Source organism: Tamandua tetradactyla, chromosome 20 (genome assembly GCF_023851605.1).
Source record: "Tamandua tetradactyla isolate mTamTet1 chromosome 20, mTamTet1.pri, whole genome shotgun sequence".
Lineage (NCBI taxonomy): Eukaryota > Metazoa > Chordata > Mammalia > Pilosa > Myrmecophagidae > Tamandua > Tamandua tetradactyla.
Genome location: NC_135346.1, coordinates 40,952,673 through 40,967,114, shown reverse-complemented (window position 1 = coordinate 40,967,114; position 14,442 = coordinate 40,952,673). Strand labels below are relative to the sequence as shown.

General features: G+C 45.0%; 1 long non-coding RNA gene across 1 annotated transcript; it reads left to right on the top strand.

Annotated features, from left to right (window-relative positions):
* The first annotated feature begins 700 nt into the window (after window positions 1–700).
* On the top strand, window positions 701–1,998 carry LOC143664564 (uncharacterized). The gene is made up of 4 exons (XR_013166515.1): window positions 701–747; window positions 1,079–1,130; window positions 1,526–1,598; window positions 1,677–1,998. It is a non-coding gene; the product is annotated as an uncharacterized LOC143664564 (long non-coding RNA).
* The last annotated feature ends 12,444 nt before the right edge of the window (window positions 1,999–14,442 follow it).

Sequence of the window (14,442 nt, the reverse complement as noted above, 5' to 3'; positions counted from 1 at the left end):
AGGCCCTGCACATTGGGTACATTTGAATAGATGTCTTCCAAGAAATTTTCCTCCTATACATAAAGTCAATTTAACTTCTAAAGTTATTTCCAGAAGCCCAAATTGCTCATAGTCAACTACTTCCTAATGTCACTTTGGTTAAAATCTGAGAAGTAGCTCTCTTCCAGAATGAGTTGTTCGTGCTGCCATTTCTCTACCACTTGCAATATTTAATGGCCAGCACCAAAAGGAGGAAAAATGACTCCTGGGGATCTTCTTTGAATACCTGAGTCTCTTACCTCTCACCGAAACAGACTAGCTTCTGCATGCTAATTATTACCCTGTAGATTCTCAACAAAATCAAACTTATTGGTAAGAATGCTCAGTTGCCAGAAGCTAATGTGTGATGTGCAGCATCTGAGTTTTAATTTTTTTTTTTTGAGAAATGATACAGACAGTGTAGAATGTAGGAGTTGTGCACAAACTTCAAAACCCAAAGAAGCTACGATGACAGAAAACCAATGAAGTATTTGGCTGCTCCTAAATGGAAGGTATCATGGTTGAAAGAAAAAAATCATCTTTCCTAGGTGCCTGCAAACTTCCAATAACCCCTAGGCAGGAATGACAAATTGGTTTTGACTTGTGTGTCAATACTGATTGGCTAGTATTGGATTCGTGGAATTTTGCATTGAAAAGGATTCTGAGGCCACATCCTGTATCAATGAGAAAGAGCACGGCGATGGATTAGTAATGTTTGCCGTGAACACGGTAAGGAAGCATGATGGCACATACAGAGGGCTAGGCACTACACTGCACTCTGAGAACAGAGTAGCAAACAAGTCAGCTTTGGGTGATGAACTCGCAAAGCTTACAGGGTGAAAATCATTACTGAACTCACCTTTTATTTAGTGACTCTAAGATACTGTGGGCTTTGCTTGGCCCGTCCCCCTCACTGGCAATAGATGATTGTAACATGGCCTCAGTGTCAGTTGAAACTGTTCAGTCCAACTCTCTAAGCAGGAAAACCCAACAAGAGAAATGGTATCTGTCATAACAGGTGAGAGTTGCCTTTCAATTGTTCTATTTTCCTTCTCTTCAGGAGCACCCTGGTTAAGAACTTCATCCGGGTGAAGGCACATTTCTCCATGGTGGTAGGTGGCTCAACTCTCATTCGTGGGGCATGGAAAGCATGGGATGACAGAAGGTCAAGTATGAGGGTGAGATGGGGGGAGCAGGGTTACTGTCTTTCTGGGGCCACATAAATAGGCCATTTCTGAGACAGAGCAATCAGACCAGGACCGAGGCTGTTCACCTTCTTGCTAACTGACCAGCAGCTGTTTCCAGAGGGCTCCCTGTGCTGCTTATGTGAGCTGTTTTCACACACATGCAAAGCCCCTCTCTGTCTAGATCAGCAGATGCCACCAACATCTCTTTGTTCTGATGGAGACAGGCTCTCTCTGTGAGGGCCTCGTAGCTGCTACCCTGAGGTGCTGGAACCAATGATAGGGCCCAGAGCTCTCTGCAAAAGGCCACCCTCTGCCCACAGATGAAGCAGCGGATCGGTGTTCTCACCATGGTGACAGCAGTTGGCATGGAAACAGTTGTTCTTCCTTCTCCAGGTAAACATTATTCCTCACCAAAGCTCGCCAGATGTTGAAAATGGTTGCCTACCTGACATCCATCTCTTCTACCTCTAGGAAATGTGTCAAGATGATCTTTTAGGAAATCATCTTTTCTGAACTCCCAAACTGGTTGGTTTGAATAGAATCTGTCCCGTCCCGCCCCCGAACATATGACACAAACTTGATCAAACCAACTCAGAGGGACTGGTTGAGTATAAACATGTGACCCAATCTGAGTCCATGTGTGTCAGCTCCAGGATTCTGCTAAAACGTTTGGGAAAGGGACAGGATCTTTCCTGCTATTGTCAAGCTAATGGGATATAAATATGAAGCTATCAACTGTCTTTGCCATCATCTGTATAAAGCATGCTGGATAATAAAGGCAACTTAGAGGAAAAGCAAAGCTGAAGGGCTGCTGATGTAATTTGAGCACCCGGATGAAGCCTTACCTGACTTTGACTACATGTTTGGACTTTTCAGTTATATGAACCAATTTTTGCCCTTTTTTTGCTTAAGGAAGCTTGTGTTAGGTTTCTGTCACTTGTACCCTAGAAGGTCCTGATGAGTGTATAGGTGTTTTCCCTTCGTAAAGATTTTCATAGCAATTGGGTAGAACTAGGGATACGCTTCTGAAAGCTTCAGTATTAGAAAAGTCCATACATTTCTATAAGCATTGCTGGAACTCACCTCATCAACACATGGCAATTAACAAAGACTACATGCCAAGCATTGTGCTGGGTACCATGGTGGAAAAGGAAGGAACCGGGGCCTTTGTCCTCAAGGACTTTACAGGCTAACCGGGGAGGCAGAACTAATACAGGTCAACCATTAGATAAGAGATTCTTACCTTCAGAGTCACAGTACACTGGTGAGTCACAATATACGATGAGGCAAGTCACAAGGAATCTGTGATTCATGAAGCTAAAGTACTCATGTTGCCAGATAATTTAAAAAGAAACATAACTTAAAGTGGATTCAAGGTTATCACCATAATAATGTCATATTCATTCACTTTGATCTCCGGAATGTTTTCCCGAGTGGGAGAGAAAGGGTTGGCATAACAGCAACGCCTGGGCATGCACGTCTCCAGAAGTGTGTTGTTCTAGAGAGTGCCATCCACCTTGTGTGTCCAAAAAATGATAATGATATCGGTGTGAAGGGGCAGAGGGGCAGGAGCAGGCAAATGGCCAATGTTTATTGTGCACTAATTAGGCACCAGTTACTGTGCTGAGCACATTACAAGGATAGTTTCACTTAATCCACACAGGAAACCCAGAAGTAGTTATCTGCCTATTTTGTGACTTAGAGAACAACTAAGAACTAAACAGTGTGAGTTTGTCTAAGCATAACTAGAATTCAGAGACAGGAACGATCAAGGTAGTTTGGAGTTGTTGAAAAAGATTCCAAGGAAGGGAGATTCCAACAAAAAGACATGAAGTATAAATGGAATCTCAACAAGCAGAGGAGGAGAGGAGGGCATTCTAGGCTCTGGTATAAACTAGGTAAGCACAATAAGTCAGGTGCCAATTTCACCCTCAGGGTGGTCCCAGGACTTTGCATGGACAAGCAGGACCTGCCTACCAACCTACTGAAGGGTATCCCCTGGCTGTTTAGCATTTAGCAGTCTGCCTCCAGCCTTTTGTAGGCGTGCTTCCCTTTCTCTTGCCCTTTCTGGTTAAGCAGCTCTTTAGTGATACTCTGGATGCTCTGGGTTCCTTCTTACCCTCTCTTGAAAAGAGACACTGAGTCTTTCTCCCTCAGCTCCCAACAAACTTCAGCTTGTCTGCAGCTTGCAGCTCCCCAGGACTCCCCACCGCACTGCCCACGGGGCCACGCCCAAGCTGCAGCCCTGTCCCAGTCCTTGCCCTCAGCCTGCTCCCAATTCAAGACCAGCCCCGGCTGTAACCACAGAGAGGCTCTCCCAGGCCCTACTCTCACTCAGTTTCCTTCACTCGGCCAGGGTGTGTCTGATTAGCCACAGCCCTGGATTTCTGAATACAGAGCTCCATCTTGTTGCTTCTCTTATCAAAAAGTTTCAATGTTAATAGTCAACATTTATTAAATAAGCAGTTCGTGCCTTGCTTTGCAGAGTCTTCACGATGAGGCTTCACAATACAGGCCTGGCATTACCCACATTTCCTAGAGGGGAAATTGGGGCTTAGGGGATTCGTTAAATAACTGTGTGGGGACCGCAGTCAGGGCATGGCCGGATGCCAGGAGGACATGCTCCCAAGCACGGAGCCCTCCTGCCTTGCACACCTCCACATTTGCCTGCAGGATAAAGCCCCATAGCCCTGGCCCCATAGTCCTGGCCCTCCAGCACCAAGCTTTGGCTTAGTTCCCCAGCAGTAACTGCCCACAGCAGCCCTTCAGGATTTATCCCGACCACCATACCAGACAGTAGGCAGTGGTCAGTGGACTCTGCCTTCACCTACCTCTCTGCTTTTGCTTATGTGGGGTCCTCCCTTGCAACCTCCATGTGTTGAGCCACCCTTAGAATCTGTCTTTTCCACACGGTTCTTCAGTATGCCTTCTCACCTCACTGCCAGTCAAGATGGACTTCTCCCTCCTCTAGGGACATACTTCATTTCTCCTTCCAGTCGTGGCTCATGGTCAGCCTTGTTTTGACGTTAGTTCTGTGCAGTTACCTGATCGTGAATCCCTGACAGGCAGGAATTGGGTTTTGCTCTTAGTGGGTTCCACGTCGGAGCTTAGACCAATGCCCTACATGTGTGGAGCTGCTCAAGCTATTAGGTGAGTTTAACTGAATGGCTGCGAGCTCTTCCTTTCTCCAAGTATCTTCCCAAAGGGGTCCGCCAAAATGCCTGACATTTCCACCATTAGAGTCACCCTCTTAATTTAAAACCTTGCTTCCAGAAGGTCTCTGCAGAAATGTAGATAGCATAGCTGGGAGGGGGTAATGGATAGATTCATTAGTACCTTGGGTTATTGGTTATTTAGCTCTTGGTGTTAAATCACTAAGTGGTCTGGAAAGAATGGACCCCTTTTCCAAGGTGAGCCACGCCTCCGTCCTTAGTGGTGGACTCAATGGAGGAAACTCCTTCGCCAGTGAAATGACACCCACATGGTTCCGGGCTCCTAGCCTGCAGAGAGGGTGACCTCTGTCGTCTGGAGGTGTTGTGGATGGAGCACCTGTCACTCCCTCCTCAGCCTCTGACCACTGTGCCTGCTGAAGCCCACTCGGAAAGCTTTGCTCAGAAACCTTGCAATGGAGGAGAGGGGTTAGAAAGGAACTACAGTGGATTGACTAGCCTCCTCCAAACTCCAGGTCCTTCTGGAACCTTTGACTGTGTCTTTATTTGGAATTTGGGTCTTTGCAGGTGTAATTAAGTTAAGATGAGGTCATATGGACTAGGGTGCACTGTAAATTCAATGATTGTGTCCTGATGAAGGAGAAGGGGACACAAAGACACACAGAGTAGAAAATCCTGTGCAGATGGAGGCAGAGATTGGGGTGATGCATGTGCAACCCAGGGAACCCCAAAGATTGCCAGGAACTACCAGACATTAGGAATGAGGCATGGGGATTCTCCCTCAAAGCTTCCAGAAGGAACCAGCCTTTCTTGGTTCCTTGATTTCAGGCTTCAAGTGTCCAGAACTATGAAAGAAAAAAAATTCTGTGGTTTTACAGCACAAAATTTGCAGTAAGTTGTTATGTCAGCCCTAGGATAAACTAATACAGGAACCAACATGAATAGATAGGTAGCCTAGCACGTAGTGGGCATGTTGCTTTGCTATTATGCAACCCTCAGAAAAGGAATTATGACACCTTTTATACAGATGCGGAAAACTGAGCTCCAGAGAGGTTAAGAACTTGTCCAAAGTTACAAAGTTGGGAAGCGGTAAAGGTGGGTTTCAAGTCTATGAAGTTGTATTGAGCCATAGGTGATTTTCTTCCTTCTGCAATACATTCTTAATTTTCTTTCCCTGAGGTTTGCTAAGTGCCAGGCACCGCTCCGAAAGGTTTACACATTGGCTCCTGGGCAGACATCTTTGTCCTTTTGTCCACAGATGCATCCCAAGCACACAGGGCAATTCCTGGCATACAATGCTTGCTTAATAAATATTTGCTGAACAAATGAATCTCTACTCAAATCTCACAGGGTAGGTATTATCGTATTCCTTTTACAGAATTGCAAAATGAGGCACAGAGAGGGTCAGTAACTTGCCCAAAGTCCTGATCTTTGCTCTCAGATCAAGAGTCATGATTTACTCCTCACCCAGCAATGGGGTGGCCGAACCCCGCCCCCCACTCTCCCCACGCCAAGTGACACTGACATTTGTAAATCCAGTTCTTTAAAATTAACTGCTCCATGATGGTCTTCATCACCTCTTCCACCAGCATCAGCCCCAGCACCATCATTTACAGGTATTGTTGGCTGCCAGCACTGGGCTGGGTGCTTTGCCAGCAGCATTGCCTTTAATCCTTATGGGCTAGTTACTGTGAATATCCTGCTTTCCCATGAAGCACAGAGAAATTGAGTACTATTTTCACTGTCACACAGCTGGTCAGTGACAGGATCAGGATACTTTCTAATCCATACCCACCGAGCTGGCCTGTCTGGCCTAGCAAGATCCCAACCAACACAACATGGGAAGTGAAGACGCTGAAGAAGCTGACAGCTGCACGGCCCAGCCCCCAAAGCCTTCCTCCAGGCTCCGCCCTCAAGACTAATGGGTGTGGCCTCGGTCTCCAGGCCATTCGGAAACATCTGTGCTCACCCAGCTCAATCTGGTTGGATCTGCTTATCTCCTTCCAGAAGGCAAAAGGTCTCTCTCAGGACTTCTCCTCACCTTCCTTCACCCAAAGCTTAAGTTCTTTGTCAACTAGAGATAGGGTTAAAAATGGAAGAGGATGGTGGGTGGACTGGTGATAGAGCAGTGAAAAAGACAAACCCTGTTTCCCTCCCCTCAGGAGACTTGATCTAATGTGTTCTCCCTGCTGGGTCCCCAAAGCCCAATCTTACTTATTTCCTCTGGCAACTGCCAGCTTCACACCAAAAGGGAAAGTTTTCTTATGTGGTCCCAAGGTACAATCTCCTCTGGGCTAAGAATCCATAGAGCTAAGGTTCCATAATGATTTTTAATTTAACAGGGATTCAGTCTCCCAAGATGATGAACATATGGGGGAGTTTCTGGCACCAGAGACGAGGGTAGCTTTGGGGGCGGGGTAGGTGGGAGGGCTTTCCACCCCTGAAGTTGCAGAGAGCTAGATGCCCACGCAGCCTGTAAGAAAGACTGACTTTCCCCAGAACAACCCCACATCTCTGAGTGTCAAAAAGGATAATTCGAACCCAATAGCGAGAACAGTAAGGAAACCTGGAGAACACCTTGACCAGCCTGCCCAGTTCCCTAGTGGAAAATGGGGCCTGCAAAAGAGAAGTCTCTTTCCAAGGTGACAAGCACCAGCTGTTCTGAGTCTCAAACTTCTCACATGCGCTGTTATGCCGCTACCTCACCCAGGTTTTCTGGGTGGCCCTGAAATGACCCCAAGTAGGAGAAATGGGTTTGTTCCATGAAAGGGAAGGAAATTATGTTCAGCCAGGGGCCCTCCTGGAACATGCCATTTATGATAATCATGTCCAGGTGTTGCATTATAGACTTGGCTCTGGAGCCCAGAAATACGAGACAGGAGGTGGGGCTCGGCTGCATGAAGGGAGCCTTGACGTGGCTGGCGATGCAGGGCAAGTAAAGGCAGCAAAGTTTGTGTTGAGTGGGATGAAGGCCTGGGAATTTCTCATTCCCTCAAGAGGCAGACGATGAATTGGGCAGAGATCCTTAGTAGACTCCTGCAAAGAATGAAGGGTCCCTCAGGGCAGACCCTTCCCATTGAACTGCCAATATGTGTTGTCTAAAAAAGTATGATCCAGTTTAGGAGCAAGGCCAAATGGTAGAGTTTGTCTAGGGCCATGTGGTATGAGGAAGGGGCTCTGCTCATCTGTCTATCATGAAGATTCTAGAACCTTCTATATGCATCCTTACAACTACGGCACAATCATGGATGCTCAACCAATATTTTTATTAAGTGAATGAGCCTCTGGGGAGGGTAATATATTAACATATTATCTGCTGCTAACAGCTTTGTGCAAATGAGTTTAAAATTAAAACGAACACTTCTTTGGTACTTTGCATTGCATTAATGTTGCACATGCAGTGTTCCATTTCGTTTTCACAGTAATCTTAAGAAGGATGTATTTGTGATGTTGGGCCTCAGTTTCCTCTTCTATAAAATGGAGCTAATAGTAATATCTCTCTCATAGAGTTCTTAGAATTAAATAGGATAATCCATGTAAAACACTTAGAGAATCTTCATGTAGTCGGGACTGTGACCTGTGTGTTTTCGGAGGCTGTTTCTCTATTCCTGGGAGAGAGACCAATAAATAGTGCCTGGAGACAAGGCTGTGGCTGCTGTCAACGCCTTCTCATGGCCGCCATCTTGGATGAAACCCGGCTGGCAGGCTCCAACCAAGACAGGATGTGGGCTGATGGCTGCTTCTGACCTCTCAGCCCCAGTCCAGAATTTTGCTTTGGAAGACATTAGAGATTCCTTTGCCTTGGCTGTTTACTTCTTGTTCTTGGATAATGGGTCATGTGGAAAACCCTCCAGAACTTTCTGTAAGTGTTATCATGGAGTTAGAGAACGGATAAGAGCAAAGCTGGGAGGACAATGAGAGAAGAGTGTGTGGGCTGTGACAGCCTCTGCCTTCTTGCCTTGATATTTGTTCTCCATGTTTTCCTACACAGGATCTTCACAAGTGCCCAGGGCTGTGGCCAAATTGAGTTTATTCACTCTATCATGCACCTTTCCTGGCCTCCTGCCTCCATTCTAAGCCCTGGGGAATAAGCCCCAACCCTGCTTGGTCCACTTTTCTTCCTTCCCCTATCTTTGTATTACTGATATCTGATTCTGCTTTGGAGGCAAACACAGATCTCTGAACTTCATAGGCAAAGAGATCGAGAAGTGATCCAAAGTACAGAGATAGAAGAAAAAAAGAAAGAAAGAAAAGTTGCTGTTCAAGGTGGGTAAGTGAGAGTAAGACAGGAAGCTGAATACCTATATGGTGGAGCAAGTTCTGCCATCGTTAAGGACTCTGGGCCCATGGGGTTTCACATTCGGTGTTGCAAGTGGCCAGCCTGAGCTGAATCCAGTGACACGCTACTTTGGAGGCCCCAAAAACCTGGGAAATTTCCCATAAAAATGGAAAGATCTGGTCATTTTGCATTCACATTTCCTCATGGCAACAATGAAATGGAGCTACCTCCTCTTGTAGTACGTGCCCTCTCCAGTTTGCCACAGTGCCCCCACCCCCACCCCCAGACCCACTCCGTTAGCACTTGGCCTGCTTCTGGTACTTACACTATCTGCTCAGCTCCTACAGGCATCTGAGTTTGGGAGACTTGGTTTATATGTATCATTTTCAGCACTGGTTGGTGAAACCATATTGTTCTTATCCAGGTACCCCAAAATACAGACTTGAAAGCAAAGGTGATGGCTGAGAAATGGCTTTGCAAGGGGGAGTAGAGGTGAAAGGGGAGAGAGGAGTTGAGAGGAAAGGGAAGAAACAGGGCAAGGGAGTTGGAAAGTAAAGGGAACAGGTGGAGAGCCGGGGAGGAGTTAGAATTCTCCTTTCCCATCTGATGCAACTAGATACCTCAATTTCCTTAAACAAGGTATGTAATCTTTGTGGGTCAGTAACTTTTCTTACTAGTACAAAGTTGCATCAGCATGTTCATCATGAAATATTGAACTTTCCATCGGGCTCCTCTCAGAGTAAATCATGGGATTCTTAAATAAATTAATCAATGACAGCACATGGTTTATATTAGCTTTACTGGTTGGCTGATTTTAAATTTATTGAGCCTAAAATTTGTGCTATCATATAAATGACACCATTACTGCCTTCTTCCTGCATATACTAATTTCATGAAACAAGGCATTTGACTGCAAAAGTTTCTAGGTTAAAGCTGTCATAAAAGTGGTGAGTTTGAGCGGGTGTGTAGATAGAGGGAGGAAGGTGAGGCTTATCATTGATTGTTCCATTAAAACCAAGGTCAACTTCTAACCAGTCTTTCAACAATTCTCATCGTCCTGACTACCTCAGGTTTGCCAGTATTGCAGCTATTTGCTCTAAAATGCAGAAATTGTGCACTCTTTCCGAATGAAAGAGCTCTAAGAGGTTTATGGGCTTTCTTTCTGTTTATTGGGTTTATCAGAACTAGCTCCCTGATTAACTTTTTCAGTCGTCACCTCACCTTTCATTCATCGCAGGATCTCATATTTCATTCATTCAGTGAATAATTCCTGGGCACCTCCTATGTGTTAGACACTGTTTGAGGCACTGGGACAAAACAAGCAAAGCCTCTTTTCTCATATAGTCCCCAGTCTAGAGGGCAGAAGTGGGCATTAAATAAACCCACACTGATGAAGGATAACTCCCCAAAGTGGTTGGAGCTGTGAAATAATTTAAACCAGGTTGAGTATTGTCATGTAAGGGGAGAGGGCTCTGATTCCTAATGAGAATGGACATGCCCTGTGAAGATCCGGAGTGGGGTTAGAGGGTCCTCCAGGCAGAGGGAACAGCAAGTGCAAAGGTTCAGAGGCAGGGAGGAGTTTGCTCTGTGTGAGACACGGCAGGAATGGCAGCATGGGATTTGGGAGAGACTGGCTTGCTAGAACAAGTGTGGTGATAAATTATAAAATATTTTAAGGGATATACAGTTTTGTTCCTTGTAAGCACCAATGCTAATTGGAAGCAGACTAATAAATAACTGTACTGTAGAAACCCTTAGGGAACCTACTTTGATGAAGAGAGAAGAACTATTTGTAATTATCATAGCAGGATTGTCTGTAAAGAAATGCTTCTAAAAATGCCTAATTGTGACATTTTAAAAATAATTTATCCTCTTAAACAGTTTAAACATACTGTCTCCCAATTGCTGTTAAGATCTTCCATTTGCATTCTGAATTTTTACTCTCGCCCTCCCTCTTGCCCTCACATAACTTTTGAACAGCTCTAGGAGCTTATAAGGTTCTTCACAGATTTTAAAAGGTCAACACCAGCCAAGCTCTTATCTGCATTATCACAAATTCTTTAAAAAGCTGGGATTTTTGAGGCATTGCTAGGATAAAACAGTTTATATATAGCTATTATCTTAGTATATATATTGGCCCACATTTCAGTTTATGATGCAGGTACATTATTAATCGCATCTTACAAATGAAGAAAATGAGTTTAGAGAATGTGGTGATTGACTGGTCCCTCCCCACAGCCCCCACCCTGCACCCCTCAAATATGTCCATGTCTTGGAACCTGTGAACATGACCTTATTTAGAAAAAGGGTCTTCGTAAAGGTATTAGCTCATCCTGGATTACCCAGGTGGGTCCTAAATCCGAAGACAAGTGTTCTTATAAAAGATACGGAGAAGAGAAGGCCATGTGAAGTTGGGGGCAAAGATTGGAGTGAGCAGTCACAAAAAATGCCTGCAGCCCCCAGAGCATGGGAGAGGCAAGGAGGGGAATCTCCCTAGAGCCTCTAGAGGACCTTGGCCCCTCCATCACCTTTCCTTCAGACTTCTGGCTTCCAGAGATGTGAGAGAATGAATTTGTGTTTTTTTAAGATTACGAGTGTGATGGTTAAATTCACATGTCAACTTGGTCAGGTTATGGTGTCCAGTTGGTCAAGCAAGCACTGGCCTGATTGTTATTGAGTGTATTTCATGGATTTACATCATTAGTCAATTGACTGCTTCTATGGCTGATGACATCTACAATCAACTGAGGGGATTGTCTTCAGTAAGGAGTGCAGTCTCATCCAATCAGCTGAAGGCCTTTAAGAGAGAACTGATGATTTCAGCAGTCAGAGAGGAGAAGCCAGCCAGCTTCTCCTGGGGAATTCACTGAAACCTTCCCAGGAGTTCCCAGCTTGCAGCCTGTCCTACAAAATTTGGATTTTTCCACCCCCCACAGGTCATGTGGGCCCATTTTTATAATAAATTTCATAATATTTACATATATATAAACATCCTGTCAGTTCTGTTTCCTTGGAGAACCCTGACTGATACATTAAATACGTGATAAATTTGTTACAGCAACCCTAAGAAACAATTCGCAGAGGCTATATAATTTGCTAAGGTTAGATGGCAAAGATATGGAAGTGTCAAGATTAAAACCCAGCTCTTCCCAGCTACCCATTTATAAGTTTAGTTGGAAGGCTGTAATAGAAGTTAAATGACCTGGTTTCTAGGCTCTGCAGTGTCATTAACTAGTTGCATGACTTGAGTTACGTACTTAATCTCTTCGTGTTAGTAGTAAAACTGCTACTTGGTCCCACTGAAATGCATCCATTCCCCACATGCCTCCCATGTGCCATGAAGTGTGCTGGGTGCTGTGGATACCATGGAGACAAAATGCAGAAGCTTTCTCCATGGAGATTACTGTTCTGTGAAGGAAATGGACATTATTCAATGAACCCACAGATAAACGTAAAATTACATCTGAAGCAGGTACCCTAAGCCCTTACGCAGATGGGCCTGGCTTAAGCCAAAGGTCCTGGGGAGATGGGCTGAGGCAGGGACCTTGGAACAAATAGCTGGGTGTTAAGTGGAGTCAGCTAGATAAAGGGGGGTCTGGCCTATGCCGGGAGTTGATGCAGGAGGAGGTACAGTCTGTGCAAAGGTCCTACAGACGGAGGGAAGCTGGCCCTGAGATAAGGCCAGTGTGCCTGGAGCACAGGGTGTCAGGGAGTTGTGAAGGGAGAATAGGCTAGAAAATCAGACAACAGGTCAACCATGCAGGGGCCTGAAGGCCTTTTAGGGATTTGGGTCTTAAAGGAGCTAATGTTTTTCAGATTTTATGACTTCTTTCCACTGGCACCTGCCCTTCTCCCTTCTGTCCCAAGAACCTATTCTCCTAACTCTCCCCAAGGGGCGCCATACCTAAGGCCTTGGCATTGCTTCTGGCCACTCTTCATTACCACCAGTCAACGGGCAGCACAGAGTCCACGGCTCTGATCTGGCATGTGGGGCCCCGGGAACCTGCTGCAGATGAGTGAAACAGCACGTTCCTTTCTGAGTCCAGAAGAACTCTAACCTTCGTTCTTTGGCAAAAGAGACAGACCTGCCAGGAAGGCCCAGTGGCTGGGCCTTCAAATGCTGGAAAGGAAATTAGTTTCAGCAAAAACACAAGGCTTAATGTCAGGCCCTTGCGTTCCCTGCCCAGATGCTCATCTGATGGCTGACAATGGCCTACAGAAGACAAAAGCTCACACAGGCACTTTGCATTGTACCTTCCTCCCCTACACACACACACACACACACACACACACACACACACCTTTTTTTGTTGTTATTTCAGATCATGCGATGAAGGATTCGGGCTGCTGAGTTCCTGACTTAATCAGATTCCCCTTTGTTAGGGAGGGCTGTTTTCTGATGTTTCTGGGGAAATAAAGATGATGAATAGAGGGAAGTCTCATACTTTATTAGCACGGGTGTGCAGGCAGATCCCAGGAGTAATTAATCCCAGGGTGTTTACAAAGTTTTTCTTCTTCGTCAACCGAGAGTCTGAAGGTTTGCGGTCGTTGCCATGAAGGAAGAAGGGAGGCTGAGCAGGGGCGTCCTCGTCATGGAAGGGAAAGAGGGGCGGCAAAATATTGAATAACCAGCCCACGATGTTTAATCAATAGCACAGTGTCCTAAATGTCAAGATTCTGAGGCCCTTATGAGAAACAAGCTGCAGGCTTGCAGGACCCTTCTCAGAAAGCTGACAAAGCCCTGTAGCTTAAGTCGGAGTTAGCACAAACTCTCCTTTTGACAGGGGAAGGGGGGTGTACAGAAAGTAAGAAACTCCCGATCTCCCCACCCCCAAATAATGCAAAACAGCTATAAATCCTCACTGAAGTTGGGCCATTTGGGAACTTCTGTGAATAGTGAAGGGTCAAGGAGAAAATCCTTCTGTTCCAACGCTGCAGTTGTTCAACATCCTTCCCAGACAGCCAAGAGCTCTTTCTTGACTGGTAAGGCCTGGAGAGTGGCTTCAGGTCAGCCATTCTGGGGTGATGGGAGTTGTCATAAGGCCTCGGGATACTATTGTGAGCCTCAGTCCTCTTTCTGCTCTGACCCAAGGAAAGAGATTCAAGAGTGGGTTGGTCGTGGCTCCGTAAATCTTGAGCCACATGACTTGGGTCAGTTGCTTCATCTTTCTGAACCTGTTTCCATGTGCAAAATTAAGGGATCGTGGCCCTCTATGGCTTGAAATTTCTCTGCAGCTGAGTCTAAAGGTCTGCACTTACAGCAATTTTACAGTATTGGGTTTAATATATAACCAAACCAGGACAGACACCCCTCCTGCTTTATTAATACATTTTTTGCATATTACGAGTATGTTTATGTGCTGGTGGCAGAGGGAAGGAATTCACCTGTTTCATCTTAAACATTTTTGGAAAATTTTAAAAATAAGCATAATGTATATACATTATGCTGAGTGTGATTAAAAGGGGGAAAATATTAAATTCTCTATATGGCACTAGAATAAATTTGTTTTTAATCCATGAACTGTACAACACAGACAATTAAGCCATGGATTAAAATTAATAGTACAATTATAAAAATGTGCTTTCATCAGTTGTAACAAATGCACCATACCAATGCCAAGTGTTAATAGTAGAGTGGTATATGGGGCAAAAACAAGATATTTATACTACTTTATTTCACCTAAATAGTTCTATATCAGGGTTTTTAGTTTAATCACAAGTAATTATTTTAAGCATGGGCATAAGCATTCGTGAATTTTGAATCACTTTAGTTATAACTATGAAATAT